At 40.8% G+C, this 21,981-nt stretch overlaps 1 protein-coding gene across 6 annotated transcripts in view; it reads left to right on the top strand.

The window, feature by feature from the left end:
• The window catches only part of ntrk3 (neurotrophic receptor tyrosine kinase 3), a 707,738-nt gene that overhangs the window by 29,837 nt on the left and 655,920 nt on the right, over positions 1-21,981 (top strand). The window contains exon 1 of one of the 6 annotated variants that reach the window (XM_062963032.1): positions 1-21,981. This exon is cut by the window's left edge and continues 15,943 nt beyond it. The exons of the other annotated variants lie outside the window; for them this stretch is intronic. The gene's annotated coding sequence lies outside the window, so the exon portion shown is untranslated. 6 annotated transcript variants of the gene reach the window in all.

Raw genomic sequence — 21,981 nt, 5'->3', positions numbered from 1 at the left:
ATATATATCATATATTGCAAGCAATGGCTTCTAAATTCTGTTGCCCAGTCTTGAGCTTGACACCATTATAAGCTGAGGGAAGTTTTTTTAGCTAAAAAAAAAAAGGGGCTGAAAAACTCGACTTATGTTCGAGTATATACGGTAGTATAATCTGGGCATTTGACAGTGATGCTTAACTCTTCTCCGTTGTTCTCCTCTCCTTACAATAGTTCTCTTTCGATCGAGGTTCAGAAACCAGAAGTAATCTTGCCTAGGGCAGTTCAGGAAAACGGGCATTGGCTTGGCGATGATTGGTGGGCAGTGATGTTTTGGAGCACTTCTCCTTTCGCCAACTGATTCTGCGTCATGCGTGTTACTTTCACAATCACTATTGAAGACATGATCGCAATAATGCCAATGTTCTGAGTGTTCTGTCACGCGCTGGGCCTGTGACTGATTGACTATTATATAGGACGTATACTTTACGCCCAGCGGGAAGCCAGGGTGCCTAAAGAAAGGTTGTTGAGGAATTTCCCTGAAAAGATGGCCTTGAAGTCTTTAAAGAAATAACAAAGTCTTTATTGACAAACAAATAATAAATCTTCAAGGAGTCTTGTCCCCACAGGACAGGCGATTGGCTTTGAATAACTGAAAACCCTCTTATAACCCCTCCCAGGCTATCTATTATCTGGGCCTAGCTGGTCTGGGACCCACTGCCAGCTCCAAGTGCATCTGGGTGTCGAGTGGACCTACCAGCCAAGGCTTGCAGATGTTTCTGTGCTGTTGTTCTGTATCCCCGGACGGTCTATATCCCTGGTGTTCTGTATCCCTGGACCGTCTATATCCCTGGTGTTCTGGTATATGAAGCTTTTCTACGGGACGAGTTGGTCTACGTCCTATAGCTGAGCTTCCTAAGAGAGACTAACTTAAAAACGGCTCCTTCCCTCCCAGAGCCCTGAACAAAGGGCGGAACCAAACTTAATGGTGATTGACAGGTGGCCTGTCCTATGATTGCAAACATTTGCAGCAAGAAAATAAAGTTGAAGTTTCTGGTACAGCTGTACCAGCACACTGAGCTCAGGCAATATTCCACTCAAAAAGGGTAACTGAGCCCCGCTCCTTTCTCTGTGCAAAAAAGCAAAATGCCAACGGTATCCGTGGTTCCCGGCATAGAACTGTGAATCCAGTAGGCTTGCCTCAGGGACGGGGACATGCTTTTCCTTGCTTGTAATATCAGGAACAGCGTCTCCGGTGACGTGTGCTGTGAAAGTGCAACAGCTTGCCTGTTTAATGCATTCTTCTGTTATTCTAGCACATTCTGTTAGGCTCCTTGAAAGAGGCCGGTGTGAGCTTTGTGTGTAGGCGAAAGGTGAAGAAAACAGCCTTGATAGATGGCGAAATAAAGTCTCTTCTGTGCTATCCCTCAGAGGAAGGAGATCACATGAAAAGGCCAGCGTACGGAGACAAGGCTTGCAAATCATTGCTTCCTTGGTCTCCTTTGGTGAATAGTAATAACCTCCAGGTGATTTAGGAGGCAAGCTTTATGAAAGCTGCCTTTTTTTTCTTCATTTGGGATATAAGTGGGGAAAGAAACTGGCAATTTTTGGATTGGGACTTGGTGAAATGCTTGTGTGAGCCTTGTTTACAAATCTGGCAAAAGCCCCAGCTTGGTCTCTGATTGGCTGAGAAACCAGTTAATTTTTTAAAAAAATGTTTTTATTAATTTATCAATCCAAATGTACAAGCTCACATTTTCCTCATTCTACAATATCTCAAACACATCACGTTGCATAAAATCCGACAACAACAACAAAAAAATCAAGAACATCCCCAAGCATATTTCCCATTAGTCTTTTAACTTTTCCATGACAACTTCACTATACATCTCTCCACTACACACCCTTCATCTACCCATACATGTTTTATTTTCAATATTATTATTATTAATTTATCATTCAAAATGTATAAATATACATTCTTTCCTCATTTTACAGTATCTCAGACATACCCTGTTTCCCCTAAAATAAGACATCCCTGAAAAATAAGACCTAGTAGAAGTTTTGCTGAATTGCTAAATATAAGGCCTCCCCTGAAAGTAAGACCTAGCAAAGTTTTTGTTTGGAAGCATGCCTGCCGAACAGAACACCAGAGCATGCAGGATTGGTAAATATACGTACAATAGATTGTTGTACTTGGAAATAGTGGTAGTAACAAGAAATTCTTGATAGGATTCACAGTTTGTCTGGTTATGCTGGTTTGTGGTGACAACTACTGTACAGTATATAATAAATGTTCATTTTTTTGTTCAACAATAAATGTGAATTCTTCTCCATGGAAAAATAAGACATCCCCTGAAAATAAGACCTAGCGCATCTTTGGGAGCAAAAATTAATATAAGACACTGTCTTATTTTCGGGGAAACACGGTATCACATTGTATGCAATCCAACAATAAAGAAAAATCAGAATCAAAACATCTTTATGCATATTTCTTATCAGTTTTAGACTTTTCCACAGATCCTTGTGTAAATATGAATTAGTATTCCCCATATTCCTATCATGGGCTCTCTTTCTCTCTCTGTCTGCACCCCACAGGGTTCTTATGAGGATAAAATGTGGAAGTGGACAAACATTTATGATGCCCTGAAGTCCTCAGAGGAAGTGTGGAAATAATAAACATGATGCACAGAGCTTCTTGACATTTTTATGCAGATAAAATAAACATGCCTGATTGCTGTTGCAGTTTTTCAGTGATAGAAAAGATGCACGAGGGTTACAAACCAGTAGTAGATGGTAAAGGATATACTCTGTGCATGTATGTTCTTAAGTTCATTTCTGGATGTCCCAGCATCAGGGTTTCCCAGTGTTCTCATAGCTGGGCCGTGCGCACCACTTGCTGAATTAAAATTGGATGAACATGTTTATACTGAGAGAGAGTGGGAGTGTAAGAACTATTTACTTTGAGAAGAACCAAGAATCCCTTCTGCTGACCCTACGTTTGAAGCAAGCAAGCCAGGAGCAGCGACTCATGCAGAGATGTGACATCCTGCTGCCTCTCGGGACAAGCAGTTCTGCCGTCTCGCTGCATGTTTCTGGTGGACTAACATTGCTACCTGGAGTGTTTGGTCACATACCAAGCTGTTAAATGCTCCAATTGCAACAGGGAAAGACATCAGTTAAATAACCACATGACCTAGTGAAGACTGATTGGGAGATGCCAAGTCCAAAGTAGGGTAACTTGGAAGGGATTTCAAAAGTCATTCAGACCATTTCCTGTTGATGCAAGGCATCTCTTGCTCAACGCATCCTTGATAGATAGAATCATAGAATAGTAGAGTTGGAAGAGACCTCGTGGGCCATACAGTCCAACCCCCCGCTAAGAAGCAGGAAATCGCATTCAAAGCACCCCCGACAGATGGCCATCCAGCCTTTGCTTAAAAGCCTCCAAAGGAGGAGTCCGGGGGAGAGAGTTCCACTGTCGAACAGCCCTTCTCACAGTGAGGAAGTTCTTCCTGATGTTCAGGTGGAATCTCCTTTCCTGTAGTTTGAAGCCATTGTTCCGTGTCCTAGTCTGCAGGGCAGCAGAAAACAAGCTCCCTCCCTCCTCCCTATGACTTCCCTTCACGTATTTGTACATGGCTATCATGTCTCCTCTCAGCCTTCTCTTCTGCAGGCTAAACATGCCCAGCTCTTTAAGCCGCTCCTCATAGGGCTTGTTCTCCAGACCTTTGATCATTTTAGTCGCCCTCCTCTGGACGCTTTCCAGCTTGTCAACATCTCCCTTCAATTGCAGTGCCCAGAATTGGACACAGTGTGATTCCAGGTGTGGTCTGACCAAGGCAGAATAGAGGGGGAGCAGGACTTCCCTGGATCTAGACGCTATTCCCCTATTTGAGTCAGGCGAGAATCCCGTTGGCTTTTTTAGCTGCCGCATCACATTGTTGGCTCATGTTTACCTTGTTCCCCACGAGGATGCCAAGGTCTTTTTCGCACACACTGCTGTCAAGCCAGGCATCGTCCCCCATTCTGTATCTTTGCATTCCATTTTTTCTGCCGAAGTGAAGTATCTTGCATTTGTCCCTGTTGAACTTCATTTTGTTGATCCACCTGAACATCAGGAAGAACTTCCTCACTGTGAGAGCTGTTCAGCAGTGGAACTCTCTGCCGCGGAGTGTGATGGAGGCTCCTTTGGAGGCTTTTAAGCAGAGGCTGAATGGTCATCTGTCGGGGGTGCTTTGAATGAAATTTTCCTGCTTCTTGGCAGAATGAGGTTGAACCAGATGGCCCGTGAGGTCTCTTTTAACTCTATTATTATATGATTCTAGAGTGAGTCTGCAACGAAGAAGGTCAATGCCAAATTAGACTGCATTAATAGAAGCATAGTTCCCAAGTCAAGAAAAGTAACAGTAGCACTATAATCTGCACTGGTCAAACCAGTTCTGGACACCCCATTTTTAGAAGGCTATAAACAAGTGGGACTGAGATCAGAGTGTTAATGTGCGATTTGTGTATTGGTAGTGTTTAAATGAAATTTGTTTCTTGGTTTGTATTGCATACTGATTGCATCATCCAGAGTGTACTATAGTCTGGAAAGAGTTAATTGCCAAGAAACTGTGTTGACCTTGATGTGTGGCTGGAACTGGGGAGTGTCCAGACACAAGTGTGTATGCATTACTGATTGCATCAGTTCAGTTCTGTTCTGTCTGCCTAGAGTGAGAGTCCTGTGTCTATTGTCTGCAAGTCTGTTTGTCTTGTACAGTAAAACTTTGTAACTAGTTTTACCATCGTCTTTGATGTTTCTTTGTTCTGTGTTCCACTGATTCCATCTTACTGCCCGACACAGAGTCGGGCAGTAAGGATGATAAGAGGTATGGAGAACAAAAATACAAAGAAAGTTTGATGGAGCTGGGCTTGTTTAGTGTGGTGAAGAGAAGACTGAGGAGTGACATGAAGGGTGCAGTTGTGTTCTCTGCTATCTCAGAGGGTAGAACTGGGTCTAATGGTTTGTAGTTGCAGGAGAGTTGATAACATTAGAAAGAACCTTTAGATAGTTAGAGTGGTTTGGCTTTACTGAAGATACTTTAGCTGCCCATCCTGCATTGAGCAAAGAGTCGGACTCTTCCACCAATATGGTTCTGTTTTCATTAAAAAATAATGTTTATTTGTGATTTCAACGAAATTTCTTGGGAGCAGGTTCAGCATTTTTTCTTTTTTAAGTGATTTTTGTCTGACAACATTATTTAAACATAATTGCCAACTATGTACCTGTTGTTTTTGCACATAAGGGAAGCAGGAACACCTGACATGGTTGTAAAATAGAGCATGAAATCAGTTAACATATTACAGTATATACTCAAATATAAGCCTAGTTTTTCAGCCCTTTTTTAAGACTAAAAAAAAAACCCTACTCGGTTTATACTCGGGTGAGGGTCCTGGTGGGCTTATATTCAGGCCGGCTTATACTCAAGTATATATGGTATATTTAATATTTTTCTCTATTATTATTGGTATTGTTACATTTATTATTTTACACTATTATTATTATTTTATGATGACACAGCAAACAAGATAGATATGCTGGATTTCGTATCACAAAATCACAAGTCGAACACTTCCCAAGTGTCTAGGACTGTGTGATGTATTTTCGGATGATGCGTGCAGATCCCAGTAGGGTGGCCTTTTGCAGTTGGCAGATCGTGATTTTGTCAATGTCTGTTGTTTCCAAATGCCGGCTGAGATCTTTTGGCATGTCACCCAATGTGCCAATCACCACCGGGGCCACCTTCACTGGTTTTTATTATTACATTAATAATAATAATAATAATAATAATAATAATAATAAGTATTAGTATTATTATTAGTATTATTATTAATACTAGTTATTATTACATTAATTATTTTACTCTATTATTTTTGTTACTTTTACATTTATTTTACTCTATTTTTATTATTATTAATACATTAATTATTTTACTCTATTATTTTTACATTTATTATTTTACTGCATTTATTATGATTATTACATTTATTTTTTCACTCTATTATTATTAAAAGGATACATAAGCACATTCACATCGATGAAGATGAAAATAATGATTTAATCAGAGTTGAACAGTCATATCTTAAATTACAGTTTGATGTAAAGATTCAAAAACATTTAACCTACTGATGCCTCAATTAATGTAATTTTATTGGTATCTATTATTATTTTTGAAATTTACCACCCTCGGCTTATACTGGAGTCAATGTTTTCCCAGTTTTTTTGTGGTAAAATTAGGTGCCTCGGCTTATATTCGGGTCGGCTTGTACTCGAGTATATACAGTAATTTGATGAGTTGCAAGGATCTGAGTTGCAGTGCTTTCTAAGGCCCCCTCCACAAAGCTGAATAAAATCCCACGTTATCTGCTTTGAACTGGAATATATAGCAGTGTGGACACAGATAACCCAGTTCAAAGCAGATATTGTGGGATTTTCTGCCTTGAGATTCTTGGTTATATGGCTGTGTGGAAGGGCCGGCTTTGAAGGAGACTGGAATAGACAAGACTATCTCATTTTAGAAGGAGGAGAGAGCACGGAAGGCTCTTGGTGAACCAAGGCTGAAGGTTGATTCCCCTCTTGCATTTTTAAGTAACAAGGGCACTCTCGCCAAGTCTTTTTCCTGTGTCTAAAAATAAAACTTGCAAAGGAAAGGTTTATTTATATAACTCTTACTTCCAAGAAGGAAGTTTGTGCCGTGAATTTAGGAGCAGCAGTAAGGTGCTGAGCAGTAAGGTACTGACCCAGGAATAAGGATTTTTTTCAGAGTAGTTTTTGTAAAAGGTACATGGTGGAGTTGGGAGCTGATGGATAGGAACCATTTGCGATGGAGGCATTTACTGAAAACCATGGAAAATCAACAACTGAAGGTTTGGGTCGTGGGAGAGATGGAAATTGGAAATAAGTCCTAGGAGGGAGATTGCTGGCCAGTGGTAGAGCATACACATTCACATGGAAAAAGCAAGTCCAATCTTTGTCACCACCATATAAAAAGGAGCATGGAGCAGAAGACAAAGAATTATCACTATTACAATTGTATGAGTTCATGCAGAGGTGAGGAGAGGAAGCAAGAAGGCAGCTTGCTCTTTAAGTAAGGCCTGTCTAAGATTTCCTTAAAAACCTGAGAGTGTGCACCCTTTTCTTAGATTGCCTACTCTTTTCTTAGATAGATAGCATTTAAAAAACCTGAGTCTGTGCTGATTCTTGAGTGTGGGCTAGCTCTACTATTGTTTGGAAGGTGAGGCGTGGCTGTTGTTTTGAAAGTGCTGGCTTCCTGTTGAAGCTTTCTGAGCCAGAAACTGAATTCAAGTGGCAACTGAGTTCATGCAGAGGTGAGGAGATTCCACCAAAAGGCAGCAGAGTAGCAAAAGCAAAGCTTTCAAATGCATCAGTTACTTACACGGGGTGAGCAAGAGAAGCCTTTGTCTATTTAGGATTGCAATGGACTGCAGAGTCTCAGTAAAAGTTCAAAAAGTATTTATTCAGGTAAAAAGAACTCCATTGTAGATAGAAAGGCTTGAGAGCTGTCTACTCTACTCTAGACTGGTTTCTAAGGAAAAATAAGAAAGGAAAAATAACAAACATCTAAATAGTTACATCTTGCCAGGAGAGACAGCAAGATGCTTCTTGTTAGCTAGAAGAACAAAGGGAGAAGAAGAGAGAACCAAAATGGTTCCAACCACATGGTCCAGTTTATTGGGGCCATAAAAGACATTCTGACCAATGAGAAATTAGTGTCCCTGGAGTTTTACATTTCTACTAACGTCAAAGTAAGGGATGTGACGTAAACAGGATAGAGTGAAACACAGTAAAGCCTGTGTAGGCATTCTTTGGAAACAGGGTTTTATGTACAGTAGAGTCTCACTCGTCCAAGCCTCGCTTATCCAAGCCTCTGGATAATCCAAGCCATGACTGCGTAACATGACTGCGTATTGAACTACTTTTTCTGTCAAATTTGTTGTATAACATGATGTTTTGCCACTTAATTTGTAAAATCATAACCTAACTTGATGTTTAATAGGCTTTTCCTTAATCTCTCCTTATTATCCAAGATATTCGCTTATCCAAGCTTCTGCCGGCCCGTTTAGCTTGGATAAGTGAGACTCTACTGTATTTGTATAATTGTGCTTGTCAGGGCCCCTGGTGGCACAGTGTGTTAAAGCGCTGAGCTGCTGAACTTGCGGACCAAAAGGTCCCAGGTTCATATCCTGGGAGCGGAATGAGCGCCCGCTGTTAGCCCCAGCTCCTGCCAACCTAACAGTTCGAAAACATGCCAATGTGAGTAGATCAATAGGTACCGCTCCGGGTGGGAAGGTAACGGAGCTCCATGCAGTCATGCTGGCCACATGACCTTGGAGGTTCTACGGACAATGCCGGCTCTTCGGCTTAGAAATAGAGATGAGCACCAACCCCCAGAGTCGGTCATGACTGGACTTAACGTCAGGGGAAACCTTTACCTTTACCTTATAATTGTGCTTGAATTCATTTTTGATTTTATACTGCTTTGTTATTTGATCGTTTTGTTTTATATTTTACTTGTTTATACATTGTCTTCTTCTGGGCTTGGCCCCATGTTAGCCGCCCTGAGTCCCTTCAGGGAGACAGTGGCGGGATACAAAAATAAAGTATTATATTATTATATTATTATTACAACTCAAGCTCCCAAGCTACCTTCATTCTGTGGTTTGTAGTGTGCTCATCATTGGCCTAGAGCAGTCTCAACCTGCAGTTACCAGATGGTTTTGGCCTACAACTCCCAGAAATCCCAGCCAGATGGTTTTGGCCTTCAACTCCTAGCTGTTAGGATTTCTGGGAGTTGAAGGCCAAAAACATCTGGGGACCCCAGGTTGAGAACCACTGGCCTAGAAAGACAAATAGCTGGAAGTTACCGTCTTTCAAGGAAGGACTCCAGTCTACATGCATAAAACAATGTCCAAAACCAATAACATCCGTATTGTGGGCAGTTACAACAGACATGGCAAATAAATAAATAAATAAAAACAATAAAAGTGGGCCCAGATTTCCATAAATTGTGTTCTCACAGTGGACAAACAGATTTCTGTGAGAAGCGCACCTGTAAGATGAAGAACACTCTCTCTGGCTTATAAAACAGAAGGTAATATATAACCAATGTGGCTGAAAGCAATCAATAGTTATATCCTCTATTAAATTGTTTTATCCTCTTTTTAAAGTCTTCTATCTCAACCTTTTGGGGTGCTAAATACCATAATTTAAATCCACACTATGTGAAGAGGTGCTTTCTTTGGCTAAGAATGAATATTCCACTTCTCAGCTATGTGAGATGACCCTTGTACTTCATTACTCTTTCACTAATATTGTAGTGCGAGGAGCGTTGAAGGACTCAGGAGCTGTTGGTAGAGAAGATGTGATCTTGAGGAAAGGTCGATGGAGCTAGGCATGTCTAGCTTGGTGAAGAGAAGAATGAAGGGGGGATGTGATCACACTCTTTAAATACCTCAAGGGCTATGACAAGGAGTAGCCTGTTCTCTACTGCCTTAGCGGTTGGCACCAGGTTAGAAAGAACATCTTGACATTAAAAATGAGTTGATAATGAAACCAATTGTGTGGTGTGGTGATAAGGTCTTCTTCTCTGTATGTTTTCAAAAAGAGGATTGTGATGGCACACCCGAGGCTATGGTGTCTGGCTTTACTCTGGTGCTATCTGTATACCTCCTGATAAGATCAAGACCCTTAACATACAGAGGCACTTTAGGCAAGATAAAAGTTAACCAAAATGAGTTTACTGAATGTCACGCCTGTGGAAACGGAGCACCAAGAACCGAACACGGAGGCCAAATACTATCTAATATCTTTATTAAGGAAATATATAAGAATAATAAAAACAAGTAGAAAATATAGTCCAGAAGCAGACCTATCAAATGAGGTCAAATATAGTCCAGAAATATTTTGTCCAATAAATGATATTAGAGTCCAAAGATAAAATCCAATAAACCGAAACACACACTATTGCCAAGCAATAGTGTGTGGAATTGTCCAGGGTCTTTCAAGGTCCAAGGTAAATCTACAACAAGGCTGGAAACAAACTTGCTTCTAGGAACAAGGTCCGTGACTAGGAACGCGGCAAGGCAATTCTTGAATACTTGGATAGGCAAGGCAAGGAAACTGGATTTGCGGACTTTGCGAAGTCCACACAAGGCTGGAAACACGAAATCACTCCTGAAGCTGCTCTGTTGACTCCGCACGGAAACTACCGTGCCAGGCACCTATATCTGGGCCCCGTTTCCCTGCCAAGCAGGTGTCCAGCGTTCTCTTTCCCTAGAGAACAGGAAACGGAACCCAGCTTTTTCCAGATGTGAGACTCCCTAGATTTTCCCAGGGGAAACATGGCTAATCAGTGTCTTGTTTAGCTGCAATTCTCAAGCTCCTTAGAACCTGTTCTTTCACTCCCCTGTCTGCAGTATAGGACTGTCTCCTAGCAAAAGGGGGTGAGAGCTGCTCAAGGTCTGTTTTAATGGGTTCTTGGAGAAAAACATCAACATCAGGCATCTGGAAAGATTCCGGCTCTTGCTGAACCGGCGAAAACCCCATGTTTTCGTCTTCATTAGCCACAATGGCACTGGGAGCAGGACTACAAGGCCCATGAGGCATCACACTGAAAAGAAGAAGAACAAAGTGCTAACTCCACCCGGGACTACTGTAAAATAGCTTAAAACAATACATGATGAAAGGAGATTTTGCTGGTTGCAGTCATCTCTCTGGAATCCTGGAAAGTCTTTTGCCTCTGCTGCAAAGCGATGGATTATAAACTAGTTCTTATAAGCTGCCTTGGTCTTCTATTTTGTGAAACTTGTGCTGACCACAAGCTTCTGTTGTCACTGGGACTGATGGTATATAAATACAGTAGAGTCTCACTTATCCAAGCTAAACGGGCCGGCAGAAGTTTGGATAAGCGAATATCTTGGATAATAAGGAGGGATTAAGGAAAAGCCTATTAAACATCAAATTAGGTTATGATTTTACAAATTAAGCACCAAAACTTCATGTTATACAACAAATTTGACAGAAAAAAGTAGTTCAATACGCAGTTATGATATGTTGTAATTACTGTATTTACAAATTTAGCACCAAAATATCACGATCTATTGAAAACATTGACTACAAAAATGGCTTGGATAATCCAGAAGCTTGGATAAGCAAGGCTTGGATAAGTGAGACTCTACTGTACTGTGTTTTAGTGCTAAGGATGCCTGTTTGGATTGCTAGGCCTAGGATTTCCAGACAATAACCAAGCCTCTAAACTAGGGGTCCCCAAACTAAGGCCCGTGGGCCAGATGCGGCCCTCCAAGGTCATTTACCTGCCCCCCACCCTCAGTTTTATAATATAATATTTTTATATCAGTTTTAATAATATAATATATTGTATATACATATAGTCTTGATAATAATATTATAATGTTATACAATATAATACTAATAATAATACCATATAATAATATTAATTATATGTTATATATTACATATAATATTACAGTATAGTGGTATATTTCAATCTAGTAATATATAATGCTAATATTGTGCTATGTTAATAATATAATATATTGTATGTACATACAGCTGCTCTGAGTGAGAAGGGTGGGATATAAATGTAGTAAATAAAGGTAGTAAATAAATAATTAATTTTAGGCTTAGGCTCGCCCAAAGTCTGAAATGACTTGAAGGCACACAACAACAACAACAACAATCATAATTAACCTGACTATCTCATTGGCCAGTAGCAGGCCCACACTTTCCATTGAAATCCTGATAGGTTTATGTTGGTTAAAATTGTTTTCATTTTTAAATATTGTATTGTTCTTTGTTATTGTTGTATTGCACTATAAATAAGACATATGCAGTGTGCATTGGAATTTGTTTGTATTTTTTTCTTCAAATGATAATTCGGCCCCTCAACAGTCTGAAGGATTGTGGACCGGCCCTCTGCTTCAAAAGTTTGGGGACTCCTGCTCTAAACACTGTAGCTCTATTGCAGAAAGTAAAAGGAATCTAGCAAGAAAGTTCTGTAACAGGCAAATGGAACAGACCAACTAAGGCTGGCCTCCAGTCTGAATTTTAGGCTCCACACAAAAACTAATACAAATGGAGGCATCTACACTATTGGGATACCTAAACAGAGGGAACTAAAGCAAAGGAGATGAAAAGGCAAAGCCAAGACTTCACAAGGATGGAAAGCTACCTGGTTGGGGTGCTTTAGCAGGAGATCCTACATTGAGCCCATGCGGCACCTTCAAATGCTACGATTTTTGTGATTCTATGATTGATCTTCTTGCAATGGAGCCTGTTCAATAGAAAGAGGAAGACTGAAACCTTCTGCCAGTTGGCCATTCATGGTATTCCAAATTCAATCCCGGTGAGCTCCAGCCAAAAGTAACCCAACTAGCAACCTTGGCGGCAGCAGCAGCAGCCTGTAAGAAATCCTTATTTTTGATGGAAATAAAGTAAGACTTGAATGGATTGTGTATCTGGCTCGACAAGCTCACCCCCTTTTTAATTGTCTCTCTACACGGATCTTTTGTTCCAAATCTCCTTTGTACTTCTATTACAGTGACCTGGGTTGGATCCCGTGAGGGAATAAAATACCATTCTTAGGTTTTGCCAATAGTCTTTGAGCCCAGTGAGTTGGCTTTCCAAGATACTAATTGGATTGTGTTGGAAAACTGTTAGGAGGGACCAGCGGCTGTTGATTTCCACAGATCTAGGAACTTCAAAGCTCTGGCTTGGGTGGTTTCCACCATAATTTTTCTGTAACTGGCTTTGCTTCTCTCATGTTCAAGAAGTGCTGGCATTTGGACCAGCTCTTATGCCTTTCCAACGTTAACTTGGGATTCAGAAAATAAATGTGTAGGTGTTTGTTTATATTTTTCTTCCCTGGAGAGGAGAGGATTGCTTTGGAAAACATTTCCCGGATTCATTTCTGCATGCTGGACTGATATTTAAAAGGGACAGAAAATATACACTATACAACCCCTGGGACCCTGAGGTGTGGCCCAGTTATTCTATCTAACATCCTTTTAAAATGTTGGCCATTTTGTTGGAAGTTGGATTGGATGGTCCAATCCCTGTGATCTCTTCCAACTCTATTATTTTATGAAGTCATGGATCCCCTCACATATGTAAATATCCTTGGCCGGTAATGCTCATACTCCTTCTTCCCTGTTTGGTCCATTTTTCAGAAATAGGTTAAATTCCCCGATTACTAGATTCCAGTCATTTATTTACTTACTTACTTATTTACAGTATTTATAATGTATGAGGCAAACATTCAGTGCCATTAGACATACGACACACACAGACAGAGACACAGAGGCTATTTAACATTCCCAGCTTCTGGCTTCATGAGGGTGTGCTCGATTCCGGCCACATCATCATCCACTGTGACACCGAGTCCTTGATGGAGTACTTCCTCATCTTCTGGCACACATGCTGGTGGACATTATTATGGTGATGTTAGTTACTAGTAGTTAAATTAGCCTCCCTGCATAAAGCGTATCTAAATTTCCACTTGACAGAAGCTTTCTGTCAAATCTGTCTTTCGGGCTGCTTAGGTAAACAGTAAGCTAGGCTATTAATGGTTGGGGCTTAACCCGACCCGGGCTTCGATCTCATGACCTCTTGGTCAGTAGTGATTTATTGCAGTTGGCTACTAACCAGCTGCGCCACAGCTCGGCCCTTAGAAACTCTTATTTGTCATTCACACATATTATAGCTGTGACTGATAATAATTCTTTTGAAATGTAATTATTACAAAAAAGGGAATGACTTATAGAAGTGATAGTTCATGGCTTCATTTAACCAGCCATAGTTTCCTTGTGTACGCCTTCCCTAGCACTTTAATGGGACAACAGTTCTGGTATCTACCTCTTCCCGATTGTATCTGACATTACTTGCACTTTCTTTGGCCCAGTTCTTTTTAGGAGCCAACCCAGGATTTTATCAAAGTATGTTTATTGTATGTGACTTCATTTGTTTTATGACTTCTTTTATTGTTGATTGACTTGTTTTATTGTTGAGTTTTTTACATTGTCTGTTTTGCCTGGGCTTGGCCCCATGTAAGCTGCCCCGAGTCCCTTCAGGAAGATGAGGCAGGGTATAATAATAATAATAATAATAATAATAATAATAATAATAATAATAATAATAATAAATAATTGACACAATGACATTGTATGACACAGCAAACAAGATAGATATGCTGGATTTCGTATCACAAAATCACAAGTCGAACACTTCCCAAGTGTCTAGGACTGTGTGATATATTTTCGGATGACATTATTATTATTATTATTATTATTATTATTATTGTATTATGACACAGCAAACAAGATAGATATGCTGGATTTCGTATCACAAAATCACAAGTCGAACACTTCCCAAGTGTCTAGAACTGTGTGATGTATTTTCGGATGAAATTATCATCATTATTATTATTATTATTATTATTATTATTATTATTATTATTATTATTATTTTATTATGACACAGCAAACAAAATAGATATGCTGGATTTCGTTTCACAAAATCACAAGTCGAACACTTCCCAAGTGTCTAGGACTGTGTGATGTATTTTCAGATGATGCGTGCAGATCCCAGTAGGGTGGCCTTTTGCAGTTGGCAGATCATAATTTTGTCAATGTCTATTGTTTCCAAATGCCGGCTGAGATCTTTTGGCACGGCACCCAGTGTGCCCATCACCACTGGGACCACCTGGACTGGTTTCTGCCAGAGTCTTTGAAGTTCAATCTTGAGGTCCTGTTAGCGGCTGAGATTTTCCTGTTGTTTTTCGTCAATGCGACTGTCACCTGGGATGGCGATATCAATTATCCACATATTTTCTTTTCCACAACTGTGGTGTCTGGTGTGTTGTGTTCCAGAACTTTGTCAGTCTGTATTCGGAAGTCCCACAGTATCTTTTCGTGTTCATTTTCCAATACTTTTGCAGGTTTGTGATCCCACCAGTTCTTTGCTGCTGGGAGGTGGTACTTGAGGCATAAGTTCCAATGAATCATTTGGGCCATGTAGTTGTGCCTCTGTTTGTAGTCTGTCTGTGCAATTTTCTTACAGCAGCTGAGGAGATGATCAATGGTTTCGTCGGTTTCCTTGCACAGTCTGTATTTTGGGTCATCAGCTGATTTTTCGATCTTGGCCTTAATTGCATTTGTTCTGATGGCTTGCTCCTGGGCTGCAAGGATCAGGCCTTCTGTCTCATCATCATCATCATCATCATCATCATCATCATCATCATCATCATCATCATTATTATTATTAAGGTGGTGGATCTACTCTAGGTTTTAGCCCTAGAACGTGTTTTTTAAAAAGAGCTATCCAAGGTACTGATTCAAATCCCCAAATTTCATCAAGCATTGTGGATAGTGATTTTAGAGTTCAAATGAAAGTTTGCAGCATAGTCAAAGGTTTATGCTTGGCACCATAAAGCCAACACTGTGTTATAAGTAACTCTGTTATTTGTAAGACATTAATCTTAGAATCTGGTTGCAGCCCAGCAACAGTAAGGATTCAGTATCAGAAACCACTGCGTTCTTCTCGTTTTTCTGAATGGTACATCCTCAGCTCCTCCTTTCTCCGCTCATGTTTCTTTGTAGCAAAGACATAAAGGAATTAAGAATTCCTAAGAGGATAATAGAGCAGGTTCCCTCTGGCCGGTATCCCTTTTACCCTGACCTATGCACAGTGTGTTAAAGCGCTGAGCTGCTGAATTTGCGGACCAAAAGGTCCCAGGTTCATATCCTGGGAGTGGAATGAGCGCCCGCTGTTAGCCCCAGCTCCTGCCAACCTAGCACTTCGAAAACATGTAAATGTGAGTAGATCAATAGGTACCGCTCCAGTGGGAAGGTAATGGCGCTCCATACAGTCATGCCAACCACATGACCTGGAGATGTCTGTGGACAACGCCGGCTCTTCGACTTAAAAATGGAGATGAGCACCAACCCCCAGAGTGTGAGTAGATCAATAGGTACTGCTCTGGCAGGAAGGTAATGGCACTCCATGCAGTCATGCCAGTGGCCACATGACCTTGGAGGTGTCTATGGACAATGCCCGCTCTTCAACTTAGAAATGGAGATGAGCACCAACCCCCAGAGTCGGTTACAACTGGACGTAACGTCAGGGGAAACCTTTACCTTTACCTATGCAACTTATTCTAAGAAATGCAGATATATTCTGGAATTTCCTGTGCACAGAGGTCCCTCTTGGTGCTTTTGTTGTCCTGAGCGGAGTAACAAGGAAGATGTTAAAGAAGTATACAATGCTTAATATGTATTTATTGGTTAAAAGAGATTCCTATGTGGTCTACTTGGGAATTTCCTCGGGCGCTTCAAAACAGCATTGTATTGGTCAGGCTTAGCTAGGTCCACCTTCCCCATTAAACCAAGACGCTCCTCTTCCCGTGAGCCATGCTTTTATTGCAGACCAAGTGTCATTCAAAGCGCTAGAGGGCAGCACAGTGTACTAGAAGGACAGGTTTTAGGTAGAAAGAAAAGACCCGCAATTCAGCATTACCCAGAGAATAATGCATGCCTCTGTGTGTAGGTTCATGGAGGGAGTAGAACTGGACACGGGAGAAAAAGCCTTTCTCAAACTGACTCGGTCTCTCCTTGCAGAGAAATGTTGCTGGAACTGGCTTTCTCAGAACAAAAGCTTTGCACCCGCTGAGTGTAATGGTGGGAGGCCTGACAATGTGGTGTTTTGATCGTTGATGGAGTGAAGCTTCTGGATTAGTGAGTTCAATGCACATAGATTTCAACATGACTCTTTGGCATAGAATTCAGCCTTTGTGCTCTAGTGGTTTAAGAACTGGAACACTAGAAGACCAGAGTTTGGATGCCGCTCAGCCACGGAAATCCACTGGGTGACCTTGAGTAAATCCTACCCTTAGAGGAAAGCAATGGAAAATGCTCGCTAAACACATCTGCCAAGAAAACTCCATTATAGGCTTGCCTTTGTGTTGCTACAAATCTGAAATAACTTGAAGACATAATGTTAACAAACGTCCGTCATCCATAACATGCAGTGTGTTTTCTTGAGCAGAAGGTGGGAAGAAATAACCACTGGAAGAATATTTTGGATTTAGCATGAAGTCTTGGGCTGGGATATAATATTAGAGCATTAGAGCATAAAGCCCCACCAGTGTTTCTCTGCTGGGCTTCCATGTCCCATGTGCAACACATCTGGATCTGCATTTCAAAGTCCATCCTCATGTTTACTGTCTCTGTTTTCTTCCATTTTGCTAACTTTCTAATGGTACTTTTGAACAAGCTGTTTACATCAAAGGAGTCAGGTACACAGGAACATTGTCAGGCACAATCCATATATGATAGATCAGGGGTCCTCAAACTTTTAAAGCAGAGGGCCGGTCCACAATCCTTCAGACTGCTGAGGGGCCAAATTATCATTTGGGGGGAAAACCCGAACAAATTCCTATGCAAACTGCACATATCTTATTTGTAATGCAAAACAACAATAACAATGAAAGAATACAATATTTAAAAATGAAAATAAACATAAACCTATCAGGATTTCAATAGGAAGTGTGGGCCTGCTTCTGGCCAATGAGATAGTCAGGTTAATTAGGGTTGTTGTTGTTGTTGTTGTTGTTGTGTGTCTTCAAGTCATTTCAGACTTTGGGCGAGCCTAAGTCCAAAATTATTTATTTATTCATTTACTACATTTATTTACTACATTTATATCCCACCCTTCTCACCCCGAAGGGAACTCAGAGCAGCTGTATGTACATACAATATATTATATTATTAGCATAGTACAATATTAGCATTATACTATATTGAACTATACCACTATACTGTAATATTATATGTAATATATAACATATAATTAATATTATTATTATATGGTATTATTGTTAGCATTATATTGTATAAAATGATAATATTTTTATCAATATTATATATTTATACAATATATTATATTATTAAAACTGATATAAAAATATTATATTATAAATGAGGGCGGGGGCCAGGTAAATTACCTTGGAGGGCCGCATCCGGCCCCCGGGCCTTAGTTTGGGGACCCCTGTGATAGAGCCTAGAATATTATTTCTGTGGTTGATAAATTCCAGTCACCCCACTCTGTTGTGACTGGAATTCCATCTAGTCTTTTGTTTGGTCTTGGAGTGGTACTTAATCTTTAAAGTACAAAAGATGCTAGTCAGGTGCTGGGATATGTTGAGAGAATATATAGCCTTTAGTTGCCAAAATGCACAGGTCATCATCTGATTCAGATGAGAAATCTGGATATATTCAACTTGTCAATCTCCATGTGCATTAAACCACAACTCCTACCATCCCCAGGCAGCAAGCTGTAGACCAGGGGTCCCCAAACTAAGGCCCGGGGGCCGGATGTGGCCCATCGAAGCCATTTATCCAGCCCCCATGGCACAAGGGCAGAAGGGGGTTGGGCTAAATGACCCAAGGGGTCTCTTCTTCTCTTACAACCATTATTATTATTATTATTATTATTATTATTATTATTATTATTATTATTATTATTAACATTGAGGCAGAAGGGGGTTGGACTCAATGGCCCAAGAGGTCTCTTCCAACCCTCTTTATTGTTGTTGTTGTTGTTGTTATTATTATTTATTGCTCGGTGGCCAACTATAGGTGGCCCTCCAATGGTCCGAAGGATCGTGAACTGGCTCCCTGTTTAAAAAGTTTGGGGACCCTTGCTGTAGAATATACTACTTGATGGTGGATACTTCAATACTGACAAAAACCTATTTATGTGAGACTTGAATCAGTTGTTTGCATTTTCTTCCAGAACACAACTACATTAGCTAGCAGCCTAAAACAGTCAGACACAAAAAAGCAGAGAACATGGTTATGTGCCCAAGCTTTTGTTGAGTAAATGACAAAGTTGACATGGCCTGATTTAAGGATGAAACATGAGGATCTCGAACGAATTGGAATTAATTATATATACGTTTTTTAAGGTTTTTATAATGTGTTTTAACAATGTTATTAATGGATTTGTTTGTATTGTTTTGTTTTTATGATTGCAGTTTGGGCATTAAATTTTGCCAGTTTTTGTAAGCCGCCCTGAGTCCCCTCGGTTGAGAAGGGCGAGGTATAAATGTTGCAAATAAATAAATAAATAAAGTAGTGGCTGATGTTGGGGAGGACAGCCAGGAAGAAGCAATAGATGTTGTCTCCTGGACCTCCACCATAATACATCTAGCGTAATTTGATAGAAATCTTTAACAGACGGGAAGCCATATTCCTTCTTTTTTTTGCTTTCTTCTTGTTTTCTCTTTACAAAATAACTGCTTGGATTCTCTTTAATTTCCCCAAGACATGCGAATTCCCCAATGTCTGGCATATGCATATGAAGACTCCGGGAATGAATTGATAGATAGTGTGAGAGCCAGAGAGCTGCAACTTTGCATAAATGCTTAGCTGAATATGAAGTGTCTTCTAGGGTTCCAACATCTTCTTGTAGAGTCAGCAGAACAAACCAGCAAATGGCCACTTTTATCAGGTGTTAACACAAGGGGGAAAGGGATGGTGCAAATTGTTTATTTATTTTTATTTACAGTATTTATATTCCGCCCTTCTCACCCCAAAGGGGACTCAGGGCGGATCACATCATATACATATAGGGCAAACATTCAATGCCCATATACACATAGACAGAGACAGACGCAGAGGCAATTTAACCTTCATCTGAGGGCATGTTCGATTCTGGCCACACGGGGGAGCAGCTGCTTCATCATCCACAATGACAGCACTTCCTCATTCCAACAATGTAAATTAGTTAAATTTGCCTCCCCACTTTATAAATTGTATCTTATTTCCTACTTGATAGATGCAACTATCTTTCGGGTTGCTAGGTCAGCAACAAGCAGGGGCTATATTTTATTTTTTAATTGATAGATTCTCACCCCGCCACGGGCTGGCCTCGAACTCATAACCTCATGGTCAGAGTGATTTATTGCAGCTCACCAGCCTGCGCCACAGCCCGGCCCCTTGTTTGTTGAGCTCAGATCCATATGCAACACGTAAACTTGTGGGTAGACTTCGTGAAGAGTAAGCTCTCCACCCTACCCACCTTACAAGCACACTATGAAATTAAAGGCTGAAATCTTGCACTGAGATTGCATAGCATTGGAGCTCTGTATTGATTGCGCGGTAGAGAGCAGTCCATGTAGGAAATGACACTGTTGCACACCCAAATGCACAACTGAACACACATCTGCATCCACACCAGCATCATGTGTACAACCCTCCTTCTGCTACCTTCAGTTGAACTGAAATGTTCTGCATTGGATAAAAAGGTCCAGTTTCTTCTGTAGTTGGAACATATATATGTGGCAGATACCGTCAGGATTCTAGCCAAAATATTTGGGTAGAGTGATGACCCAACTCTATGGAGCAGTGATGGAGACCATGGGACCCTTCAGAAGGCATTGCAGTTCCCATGATGCCTTACCATTGGCTGTGCTAGTGACTGTTGCAGGAAGGTTTGAAGAAAAACAGTGGAAGGCCACATACTCTGCCGCAGTAAATAAAAAGCGAGCTATAAATGTAACAAAAAATAGAGAAATTTGGTTGAACGGGGTAACTGCTAAAGACCTGGATTTACCTTGTAATCAAGTTGTTAACAGTTTTGAATACGTAGAATGGACTCATTCACTCAATGAGTTTTACCTGTATGTTGATTTACCATTCAACAATTTGTTGACTAGGTCTACTTTAGTTTCGACAAACCAACAGGATGCCAGCCATACCATTTATTCACTTGTAATCTTTTATGGAGAAAATTTTTCTAAAGGAGATTACAAGGAATATCTATCTATCTATATGGGTGAAAACAAAATGATTGTTATGTTACAAATCATCAGGGCTGTTAGTTTTGGATGGCTTCGTTGGAGGTAGAGAAGTGCAACTCAGGAACTCAGGGTGGATCACATTATATACATACAGGGCAAACATTCAATGCCCATATACACATAGAACCGAGACAGAGACAGACACAGAGGCAATTTAACCTTCTCCTGAGGGGATGTTCGATTCTGGCCACAGGGGGGAGCAGCTGCTTAATCATCCACTGTGATGGCACTTCCTCATTCCAACGTCGTAAATTAGTTAAATTTGCCTCCCCACTTTATAAGTGGTACCTTATTTCCTACTTGATAGATGCAACTATCTTTCGGGTTGCTAGGTCAGCAACGAGCAGGGGCTATTTTATTATTATTATTATTTAATTGACGGGTGCTCACCCAGCCACAGGCAGGCCTCAAACTCATGACCTCATGGTCAGAGTGATTTATTGCAGCAGGCTGCTCACCAGCCTGCACCACAGCCCGGCACCTATGTAGACATAGACCTACATGGACTTGCATGATACACCTACTTCTTCCTATATTTGGTTTCATTTGTGCTTTATCCCCTCAGTAGATATACTTGTGAGTATGAAGAGTATTGTATAGATTGACTATCTCCACCCCCCCCCCCCCCCCAAGTTCTACATAATTCCATCCTGTGTAATAGGAAGACATTCAACATGTGTGCTGTCACCTTCTCTCTCCCCACCCCACCTTTCTTGGCAGGAGAAAACACCAGCGACGGTTGTAGTTGTTTTCACTGCTTGCTTTCTAGATGATGTGAATTTTAGATCACAAATAATGTTCATCTCTGACTATGACGGGTGGTAGGTGGAAAGGATGACTCATGCACTCCTCTGCTTTGGGGCGATTGTGTTCGGGATGTAGCTCTGAAATATTGGAAAGAAACTGGCAGATGCGAGAGTGGTGGGCAGCTTTCTATTTTTAGGCGGTGTTATACAACCTGCCCTCTTGCACACTTGCGATCTGCAGCCGGTGCCACCAACATTTTCCTTTGCAACTGATCGCCAGTTCTAAAGGAAGACTCTGCTTGGGGGAGAAGCTTTGAGGAG

This window comes from Anolis carolinensis, unplaced genomic scaffold (assembly GCF_035594765.1).
Source record: "Anolis carolinensis isolate JA03-04 unplaced genomic scaffold, rAnoCar3.1.pri scaffold_11, whole genome shotgun sequence".
Classification (NCBI taxonomy): domain Eukaryota; kingdom Metazoa; phylum Chordata; class Lepidosauria; order Squamata; family Dactyloidae; genus Anolis; species Anolis carolinensis.
The sequence above is the reverse complement of the archived record's forward strand: the minus strand, read 5'-3'. Positions and strand labels throughout refer to the sequence as shown.